The following is a 12122-nucleotide window of genomic DNA, read 5'->3' on the forward strand; positions in this document are numbered from 1 at the left end:
ACTATATGATGAATTGCTATGAGCTGCTTCTGCTGCTGCTATATGATGCATTGCTATGAGCTGCTGCTGCTGTATGATGAGTTGCTATGAGCTGCTGCTGCTGCTATATAATGAATTGCTATGAGCTGCTGCTGCTGCTATATGATGAGTTGCTACAAGCTGCTCCTGCTGCCGCTATATGATGAATTGCTATGAGCTGCTCCTGCTGCTGCTATATAATGAATTGCTATGAGCTGCTCCTGCTGCTGCTATATGATGAATTGCTATGAGCTGCTGCTGGTATATGATGAATTGCAGATTGCTGCTGCTGTATGATGAGTTGCTATGAGCTGCTGCTGCTGCTGCTGCTATATGATGCTTTCAGGTGGTGCTGCTATATGATAATAACCAGCCACTTGGACCATCAAATTTCAATAAATAATTGTTCTTCATTTAAATGTGGGCCATGCGTTCTTCGTTTAAATTAGGCTATGGGATCTCTATGGAAAACATTGACCAAAGTAGATTGTGCCAAGTAGATGGTATCTTTGTATTTGCATTTTGAGCAAATAGTGATGGTCTGTTTTCCTATCATATTAATTACTGCACTGGGTTCAATTTGTGATGTTTGCAAGTCAAATTAGTTTCCATACGGGCAACAAAATGAAAAATATATAATGCAATCTAGACTTTCCACTGATCATACCAAAGATAAGCTGAAAACGCAATGAAAAGAACTGGTTGGCGTATTACATGGAGCTTATATTCACAGGTGCTTATTTTCTTAGGATAACTCGTAACAACTGTCCCTAAGAAACTTGGCTAATAGAACTGGCATACAAATAACATGTCACAATGATTGCAATGGAGGAGTGACGTACCATAGCACACTGTATAGGCTCACCGCTGCCTCTCCTTTTTTTTGCAATGTTCCATGAAATTGCCACATACATCTTGTACTTTTTCATTGTGTAACCCTATCTGCAAGTTGAAACGGCTAATTTCAAACATCTCTACATGATACTACATTGCATATCCCTTGCGCATATTTAAACCACCAATTAACGGTTGTGTGCGTACCATAAACTAGCCATGACTCCGTATGCTGGACTAGCAGGTACTCTAAGGGAGCCTAATGTAGTGCACTGGAATTCCTACATGCCACCTACGATTTTGTGTAATGTACTGCCCCTGTTCCTAAATATATGTCTTTGTAGAGATTCTAGTATGGACCACATGCAGATGTATATAGATGCATTTTCGAGTGTAGATTCACTCATTTTGCTCCGTATGTAGCCTATAGTGGAATCTCTAAAAGACTTATATTTAGGAACGGAGGTACGAGGTAGTATCATGTATGACATCTACATATCTAATTTAGCAGCCAGTAGTAGAAATCATTGTCTGCACAAAGGGATTACTGGTCAAAAATCCTAGCAAAGCACGCTGGCAGGCACAGAACAATACAAGAGAGAGAGAGAGAGAAACGCGCTTACAAGATCATAGCAATGCCTCAGTCCAGGATCTTGGTTGGCCAAGCTGTTAGATGCAGAAGAAACATCGTCCTTGTAGTTTTTGACAGCTGCATAACAGGTAACAGCGACCGGTTAGTATATTTGAAGTACATCGGGCAGGTGATGCTGGACGGGTTTAAAGGTGACAAGTACCTAGGCCGTGGCGGGTGCTTGGCATCTCTCCAGACGGTGGGAATCAGGTTAGAAACATTGAGGGTGATGATGATGCGCTGGCTGTCGGCGTCCGGTAAGGAGATCTAGAACCGTCGAGTAGGGTGTTTGTGGAGCGGCTCCGGTAGGGTGGACTACAGTGTGGGCGAAGCGGATCTGTGGCCGTGGACGAGGGCGTAGGTGAAGTTGCTCTGGTGCTTGGGTTAAGGATGGTGTCGACGACGCGGATCTGCGGCCGTGGACGGGGCGTCAGAAGCTGCTCTGGTGGTTGGGTTAAGGATAGTGTCGACGATGCAGATCTGCGGCCGTGGACGGGGCGTCAGAAGCTGCTCTGGTGGTTGGGTTAAGGGTGGTGTTGACGATGTGGATCTGCGGCCGTGGACGGGGCGTCAGAAACTGCTCCGGTAGGTTGGATGAGGGTGCGAGGAAGCGGATCTGAGGCCGTGGACTTGTGAGTTGGCAAAGCGGCCCCGGTAGGGTTGAGAATGGTATAGGCGAAGCTACTCCGGTAGGGTTGGCGATGGTGTCGGCGGAGCGGCTCCGGTAGGGTTGAGGAAGGTGTCGGTGAAGAGGATCAGAGGCCGTTGACAGGGGCGTCAGTTGGGCGGCTCCGGGGGGTGTGGACGAAGCGTCTCCGGTGGGGAGTACGAATCAGCCGCTACAGATGCGCGGTGGTTGACGAGAGTACCGGCGAAGCAGATCCGGCGCCGTGAACAAGGCCGGCACTAAATGGGCTGTGGTACAGTGGTGGATGAGCAGTCTACTTGTTTCTAGGGGAGGTGGGAGGGGTAGATGCGGCCGCAGAAGCAGATTCGGCGAGGTGGACGCCGCTGGCAGTGAATGGGCTATGGTACGCCGGTGGATGAGCAGTCTAGGGTTTCGAGAGGGGAAGGGAGAAAGGGCGATGAAGTACGGACGGTGTGATGTAAGATGCTCTGGTGTTGTGGAGTTAGTCGTTTTTGCGGGAGGGGGAGAGGAAATGGGGGTGTCGTGTAGTGGGGGGAATCGGAAGTTACCAAAGCAGCCCAGACCTATCATGTAGATGAGGGCGGTATTGTAACTGTTGGTCTCCGTGCACCAAGGACAAAAGGGGGATTTCGCATGCTAAAGACTAAGGTGGCGGAAATTTTAGAAGGAGGCGGGAGATTTTGCCGCCCGCGGGATCGTTCGTATCCAGTTTCAACTAATTTTGGACCGTGCTAGCGGGAAGGTCATGCTAGACTATGTACATGGGGCACGCGTCAGCAGTTAATAACTGGTGTGAAGTCCACCCTAGAAAAAAAGACAATAACTCGGGATGATGCGCCGATAACTTGGACGTTCACACGGGCGCGGCCAATCGTACGGGTGTAGTGGCGCGTTCACAAAAAAAGGGATCAAACACTCAGCCTATGTATTTCTCGTGTAAATAGATAATTTAGTGCCATTGGTTATTTACTTTAAACATAATGCATTGACGTGTTAGTGTAGAGGCGCACAAAAAGAAATGAATATTGTAGTTAGCTACTTAAAAGTGTTACCTCATATGATTACATATCCTCCATTTCATAAATTGCGTACCTGTTGAATTCATATATGAATATTACATATATTACTTCAAAATAGAAACTTAAATCATCCAAGACTAATGAATTTGAATGCAAGAGTAACAATGGTGCATGTGCATGATAGCTACATTGGTTGTTTGAAGAAACATCACTGTAACTTTGGCATGCACAACTGAAAAGGTTTATTTAAATAGAAAAAAAATGTGATATGTGAGTGTCCAATCTTTACAGCGTTGAATCGATATTGTACCTTTGGCCACGATACGAAGTAGATATTGACTTATGTTCAAGCGATGCACGTCCACGATCGCTAGATAGTGATACGTGAATGAATTGTGCAATCTCTCTCACACGCATACATATCTCATTTCCCTGTGGGCATCGGAATCACACACGCGCACTTCATGTATTTCTCTCCCTCCGTCAGGGTTAAATTCGTCTTTCTACCCCGTCCTACAAGTCTCTCACACAGAAACACACACGCTCTCTATGTCTAACACGCCCACCCCTTTAGTTCCGCCCACCCGCAACCACTAATGTCTCAAAGTATAATAATGTCTCTCACACATATGCTATCTACCTATCCCTTAATATAGCTAGATATGTGTCACACAAACTCCTTCTCCCTACTAGCAAGATGCCCATGCGTTGCACGGAACATTAAGATGCATTTATATGAGAAGTTTATCTTGTGGGAGAAAAGGATGAACGAGGGAATGCCTTATTTGCAAATGCGGAGAGGGGTGTGGGTATCTTTTTGCAAAATTGCCATATTTTCCTTCCTGCCCGTCGGATATAAATCGGATGGCCTATATTGCAGGATGGCAGGAACACCATCATCACCAACTCTGTTTTTTATAAGAGTAGAGATATGTGAGTGTCACTGCCTCCCCCCCACGCACACTTCCCAACATCGAAGGAGTAGGGTGACACCTCGATCTTGATACTAATCTATCGACTGGCTTCTCTCTCAAACATACACACACACACTACCCGGCACCGAAGGAGTAGGGTGACACCTCGATCTTGATACTAATCTATTGACTGGATTCTCTCTCAAACATACACACACACACACTACCCGGCACCGAAGGAGTAGGGTGGCACATCGATCTTGATAATAATCTATCTACTCCTCCTTCAAACACACACACACACACTCGCTAGTTGTGCCTCTGTGCCTACCGCGCACACTCTCGTTATGTCTTTCTCTCCCTCCCCCTCCCCCCCAACAATGACAGCAGAAGGGTGACAACTCGATCTAATCATAATCTGTCAATTGGTTTCTTTCTCAAACATTGTGTCTCGGTGCCTCGCTCGGTAGCCCCCTCGATATGTAGACTTCTCGCGCACACATAGGTGTAGTGACGATGACGCTGAACCCAGTGTGCCTTGTTTTTACCGGCCTAATGTGATAGTTTTCACCCTATTTTCTATTAATTAACATGGCAACCTTTTCTTTGTTACTACTAGTGAATCTGAAATCATTCGGGAAAGACACAAAATATATCACTTCAACCCAATTATCGCAGCAACTATTTTAAAAGAAATTAGCTAGCTAACCGTGCGTTGCACGGAACATCAAGATGCATTTGTATGAGTAGTTTATCTTGTGAGAGAAAAGGCTGAACGAGGGAAGGCCTTATTTGCGAACGTGGAGAGACGTGTGGGTATATTGTTGCAAAATTGCCATAGTTTCTTTCCTATCCGTTAGATATAAATCTGACAGCCTATATTGCAGGATGGCACGCACACCATCATCACCAACTGTGTTTTCTACTCCCTCTGTTCGAAAATACTTGTCATCAAAATGGATAGAAATAGATGTATCTAAAACTAAAATACGTCTAGATACATTTCCTTTTATCCATTTTGATGACAAGTATTTCCGGACGGAGGGAGTATTTGTCTTTTTAGAGATTTCAACAAGTGACTATGACCGGACCTTACCAACATACTCAAAAAAGTAGTCCATAATTTTGATGTTACCCTCTTTTCTTGGCGGTGCAGTGGCATCTAGATACCTCGTAAATAAATCAAGGACAAATCTGACCCCTTCCTGAAAAGACATACGTAGCAAAATGAGTGAATCTACACTCTAAAATATGTCTACATACACATCCGTATGTGGTAGTCCATTTGAAATATGAAAAAGACAAATATTTAGGAACGGATGGAGTATATATTTAGGAACGGATGGCGGCGGACACGGAGAAGCTGGCCACCGACTCGTCGCTCTCCATGCACCCGGCTTCTGTCTCTGCCTGCATGGCGCTGCCGCAGGCACGGGAGGCGCGCCCACAGACACGGGAGACACGGCCACCGCAGACACTAGTGGCGCGGTACGACGCGGCAGCAATGGCGCCCGTACCGGCGTGGAGCAACTCGCCACTCCTCATCGAGCTGAACTGGAGCGGCGAGTTGCTGAACCACGCGCCTCCTTGGGGCGGTAACTGGCTCCGTCGGGCCAAGCAAGGTTGGTGAAGCACCGAGCGGCCTCGCCCGTATCCGGAGGGCTCGGCGGGCCACCCAGCCGGGTAATATGCCGGAGAACGGCTCATCGGAAGCCATCGGAAGGGTGGAGAAAATGGTGAAGGAGGAGATGGGGGAGTGGCGGAGGGGTGCGATTCTTGCCCGCTGTCTGTCTAGCCTCGTGTAAATAGAGGGCGAACGGTAGGAGCTTGGCCGGCGTCTGGCCTCGTTTAAACTAAGGGCGGACGGAAGGAGCTCGGCCGGTGTTGCGTTTAATTCCGGCCCGCTCATGAATGGACGTGTGGCTGGAGTAGGATTCTCGGTTTGCATGCGGGTTTAACGGAGGGACTTAATGGAGGCGTCGGGCGTGCAGCGGGCGGCGCAGTACTATTCAATTTGACAACACTAATGAGCCGTCAAATCACAAAGGCCCTCGCCTCTCGTGAAACCGACCGAGCTAGACTGCCCCGCCCTCTAGCCTTTTAAAAAATGTATATACTCCACTTTTGTACAGTAGTACTACCTCCGTCCTGGTTTATTGGTCCCCTTTGTATTTTGTGCCAAAGTTTGACCAAAGATTTAACTAATAAAATGTTCATGCATGTCAATAAAAATTATGTAGTTGGATTCGTATTTGAACGTAGTTTTCAAGGATATAATTTTCTATGACATGCATGAACATTTTATTAGTTAAATCTATGGTCAAAATTTGGCACAAATATAATGGGGACCAATAAACCAGGACGGAGGTAGTAGTATCGATGGATTGCGCCATGGAGCAAAATTTGAAATTAAAAGAAAAAGGTGGTACATATAGAGAGCGCTCGTGAACTATGTGTCATACATGGCAATAAATAAAGTACTACATGATACTAAGGCTGGTCGTAATGGGAGTATCATAGGTAGTACCATGCATGCCAACTAAGCAATTTTGATGAGGTGTCATTGAATTAAATGAGGAAAGAGGAGCTTGAGTATCATATACTACTTTGTGTCATGCATGGCAATAAATGTAGTCCTATATGATACCAACATATGATACCATGCATTACGGATGTAGTAGCATACACTAGTATCATATGCATGATACTAGTATATGATACTCCCCATTACAACCAGCCTAATATATGATACATGGCACGGGAGTACTAAGTATTATTAATATAGTTTTGCTAGAACTCATCTAGATGAGATATAATTTGGTCTCATTCATCTTTTATAGTCATTGGATGTGATGTTATAAGATGCGTGTGTGCTGACGTGGGTTGTATTTGTTCTTGTGCAACGAACTAACCACTGCATGTCATGTTTGATAGTCTCAAGTCATTAAAAGCATACAAGCCCCACATCTCTTCTTGGTTGATTCCTCTATTTATGTCAAAAAAAAGAAACAACGTGAGAGTTAATGCACCACGCCTATGTGTTTACTAGTATTTGGTTTTCGTAACATGACTTAATACTCACCTAGACGGAGGGAGTATTCGATTTGACAGCGGGCGGCGCAGTTCCCGATATGGCTTTAATGCAGACGAGGGAGGGAGTAGCGGTTCCCGATATGTTGAACGACCAATGCATCCTCCTTCAATTAATGCATGAGGGAAGTAATGGGAGGAGGTCCGGGAAAAGAGGTTGCACGATGTGAATGCAATGCAGTTTGCCCTCATTGCCCTCATATAAAGGCGCCCCTCCCTTCCAATGCATCTACCACATCGTACGCACCTAAGCATTTGCCTAAGCACCTACACTAAGCGCAAAAGAGCTCGCTCCAGACCCATGGCGGCGATGCGTGTGAGTGGCCAGCGGCTGCGCCAGATGGTCCATGACGCCGGCCTATGGCATGGCGCCGAGGATCGTCTCCAGACGGTGTTGGAGATTGGCTGGTGGATGGCCGCCGTCGACGCCAACTACGACTCTAGTTGGACCAGATGATCGTTGCCACCAGCAACAAGTTCACTGTCCTCAAGAAGCTCGCGGACGACATCGTCGTACTCCTCCAGCCCGCGCGCCCGGGCTCCTCATTGCCTGCCACCCTAATCGGCCTCCATGGCCGTAACCTCTTTCAAGCACTGGTGGCCCTGCGACTGCCCGCCGATGCCACGAAGAATGTCCACCTAGAGGTCGCGCTCACCGTGAGGCACCTCGCCCTGCAAGAATTCGTTGACCTACACATCCACGCGTACGAGCAAATCGTGTACATAGGTATCTACAAGGCCAGTGAGGACGCTACGACGTTGGCCTTCCTCAACCGGTTGGAAGCCTTGGATGCCTTTGTTGAGAAGCACCTCGACCTCGCCACAAAAGCCGCCGCTCCTTAGCCGCCGGTCGGTGGCCCGACGCACTAAGTTGAGGAGGAGGAGGTTGTACGTTCGTGGATCCATCTTTCTTCTTACCTTCTGTAACCACCACTGTGATCGCATCATCGTGGCCTTAATTCTTATTGTGTTGTTGCATTCTCGTTCCAATCAATACCGACATGTGCGATCCCTTTGCTTAATTATATGCATCACTATAACTAGTACTCCATCCGTCAATTTATAAGTTGTGCTTACCTTTTCCATCAGCTTCGTGCAACGCGCGGGCATCTTGCTAGAAACACTAGAATATTTCTATATAATCCGTATGTGATAGTCCATTTGAAATCTCAAAAAAGACAAATATTTAGGTACGGAGGGAGTAATATATTAGGAGTATATCAAAACAATAGTGATTTCTTTCAAGTTTGTGAACAAATACTACTATTCTACTACTTTGGATCCGTCGCAACGCACGGGCACATTGCTAGTAAAAGGAAAAGGTCTGCCGCGTTCGCGTCACACCCCCACACGCCCGAGAATCGGGAGTACAACACGGCCCGTCCGGCACGACACATAGCTTAGGGAAGGCGTGTTGCCTGCCTAGCATTTTCACTTTCATGTGGGACCGCCGTTGAGCAAACCGACACCCCGCCCGCCGCCAGGTTGGAAAACAGAAACAAGGGGAAGATCTAGTTGTAGCACGGAAGCCAAGAAATTTTGTGTCAGACGGGGCTCGTTGATAGAGTAGGAGCATTCCGTACTAGTACTACTCCTACTAGTACTACCAAGTTTGTACTCCTAATACTATATTACTAGTACTACCACTATACAACTAGTAGATACGTGCATGGCACAACATCGTAGGAACAAAAAACGGGAAGATCTTGTTTTGGGTGATTTATCTTTTTTTCAATCAACATAGTATGAATAATATGATGTGGGGGGCACCCATGAAGCTTATGTGGCTTGGTTGCATGGCTACGGAAGGTTAGAGAAAAATAAATAGATAATGTGTTTAGAGTGCACTCCACTAAATAGATATAGTTTGGATCCATTGCAACGGACCGGCACATCTATATCTATACCCCCTATATAGTGTGTGAAAAACTTTGAAAGTTGGTCTTTGGATGAAGCCAATCCGATGGTACAAAGATGGCAAATCCGAGCACTACTGGCCGTTGGATATCATCCACCAGATTCTGCCACATGTATAATCTAGAAGACTCCATGGTTGAACTTAATTCATGACTAACTTTGCCACAACTAAGCTCATGCAAAGTTATTAAGTTCTTCAAAATGAGAGCCACAAGTTGGCAAGCCTAAGGGAATCTTGCCACATTTTTTGTGTGTATGTCATGTGGGGCCTTAGTGTGGCTTGCGTAAGGTGTGGCTTTAACCAAACACTCACCTAAGTTAATCAAACTTGCCTAACCTTACATTCCACCAGATTTTGCCACATGTTAGAATCCAGAAAACTCCACATGTAGAAGCATAATGCACAAACCACCAGAATCTCATGCGTGCAATGCACGTGTACCTTACTAGTACTAGTTGGTAGTAGTAAGAAACAAATTCTAGTTTTGGCACGAGCTCGTACTGCGGGAGCACCACAAGGCCTGCCACAGGAGTTACATTTCCCTCTCGGGGCCCACGGGACCGAACTTCAGTGGCTTAGTGTCCGGCCTATGACTCAATGACATGCGGAACTTAAATGCGGTTGGCCCACATGTCATTCTCATGGTGGTGGCGTGGTTCGTGACTCACTCGTTCGAGATGAACCGGCCGGTGGTGGCGTGACCGTGGCGAGGGTACCACAGCTGGGCGTCGGGCGTTACGAGGCGTAGATGGCCACACTGGCGGGTACTACTTGTAGTACATAAGTACTCCAGCTGAGGATTGATGCCCAGGACGAAATGTGTCACAGCCGCTGGATGAAAATTTGATGCTGCGGGAGTACGGATCGGAGCACAACAGCGGAGTAGGCAAACCGCGTCCAATCGGGTGTGTCTGTGGTAGAAAGTTGATGGTCGCCGTAGTTCAGCTGGCCCGCATGTCATGCACACAAAGGCAGAGGAGCGGTGGGGCCGAGAGGGATGAGGGGCACAAACAATCCTACCATTCTGTCACTGACATGTGGGACCCATAAGCATGGGTCCCACCTGTCAGCGAAGGAAAGGCAGGGCAAGGCAGTGATAGCCACGTCAGAGGATCCATGTCCACGTCGGGGGACGTCGTGCCGTGGGTTGGAGCGGCGTCGTGGGAATCGCGTGTGGGTGTGGTAGTGGTAGAAACAAGAAACGTGATGGTTGCCGTGGTTCAACTTCCATGGACAAGCTGTCGTGTCTGCTGACACATGTATATCAAAACTAGAGTGTTTATATTTCAAGCACGTGAACAAGTATTATTCTACTAGTTTGGATCCATTGCAACGCACGGGCCAGCACATTGGTAGTAGTAGTGTCCATCTCTATCTCTAGAGGCCTTCCCTCATTCATCCTTTTCTCTCACAAGATAAACTACTCATACAAATGCATCTTGATGTTCCGTGGAACGCACGAGGATGTTTCCTTGGGGGTCTCTCCAGCGCGGCGTGGCCGTAGTTGCAAGTTGACGCCCCTTGAGATGCCGACGTTGAGGGGCACTCGGATTTCCTCCGATGAGCAGGTAAGATGAGTTTGATCATGTAGTAAATGCATTCTAAAGACTACTTCCGTGTCCATTTCCTAATTCTCCCCCTGCCCACTGTTTTAGAGGCTAGGCTCAGTGCGAGTGGAGATTGGCTTGCATATGCACGGGAGGGTACCAACATCAATTTGCACAACATTTACAACGGTGACACCGTTCCCGTAGAACCTTTGTCCAACATTGGGATCAGCCATGCAACGGGCCACTGCATGAATTGGTACGATGGAACCACGGTGAGATTGAATAAAAGATAGCACGAACCTTGCACGTGGCGGTCAAAGGCGGACCATATTGTCTGCGGCCGATTTGTTGCCGTACGAGTAGGAAGACGTTGTGCTCCTTTCTAACCGCATCTTCGCGTGACAAACCAGGGGACTTATTTTGTATGGGACACATCCTACGATATACTCCCTCTCTCCCAGTTTATTTGTTTTGAATCTTTTCGTTTTATAAGTTTCAAATTCAAATTTAGAGCTCCCCATCACATATTGAGATTACAATGTCCATTAAATCGTTGCGTGCATGTATAGTAAAGAAACAAATCTCGAGTTTGGCATGAGTTCGTGCTGCGGGAGCACCACAAGCCCTGGCACAGGAGTTACATTTCCCTCTCAAGGCCGTCGGGACTGAGCTTCAGCGCCTTACTACACCTACCTTTGAGTCAATAACATGTGGACCCGATAGGTGACTGGTCCACATGTAATGCTCCGGAAGGCAGAGGGGCAGTGGGGCCAAGAGGGGTGAGCCGCAGGTCAGGGGACGTGTGGTTTCATGGGTTCGAGCGGCGTCGTGGGAATCGTGGGTGGGTGTGGTAGAAACTTGATGCTCGCCGCATTTTAGGTGGCCCACGTGTCATGCACACAAAGGCAGAGGGGTGGTGTGGCCGAGAGGGGTGAGGCGCACGTCGGGGGGCGTGGTGCCGTGGGTTGGAGAGGCATCGTGGGAATCGCGAGATGAAAACATGATGGTCGCCATAGTTGAACTTCCATGGACAAGCTGTCATGTCTACGGACACATGCACTGCATACCGATCACTAGAAGGAGTAGCAGAGAAAGCTATATATGCGGATAAATAGTTCCTTATAGTCAAGCGGACCCACGCTACTACTCTGTTCCAAAGACATGCACACCATCGAAATAGTCCATCTATATCAATATACATCGAGAGGGAATAATTTTTTTTACAAGAGAGGAAATAGTTCATCCATCCATAATGCCCTCCTGCTGGTGCAGCATTTTCTTCTTCTTCTTCTTCTTCTTCTTCTTCTTCTTCTTCTTCTTCTTGTTCTCATTCTCTGTGGGAGATGGCTCTGCAACAAGCTCTTTGGACCTTGCAGCTATCTCGAAACTCACACGGGCATCGAGGGCAGCATATTTTATCCGCTCGTACGTCAAGGGATAATTCTCCCATCCAGATGACCTTAATGCGACCGTCTCGTCACCCTTCTGAAGATTTGTAC

Source organism: Triticum dicoccoides, chromosome 3B, assembly GCF_002162155.2.
Source record: "Triticum dicoccoides isolate Atlit2015 ecotype Zavitan chromosome 3B, WEW_v2.0, whole genome shotgun sequence".
Classification (NCBI taxonomy): domain Eukaryota; kingdom Viridiplantae; phylum Streptophyta; class Magnoliopsida; order Poales; family Poaceae; genus Triticum; species Triticum dicoccoides.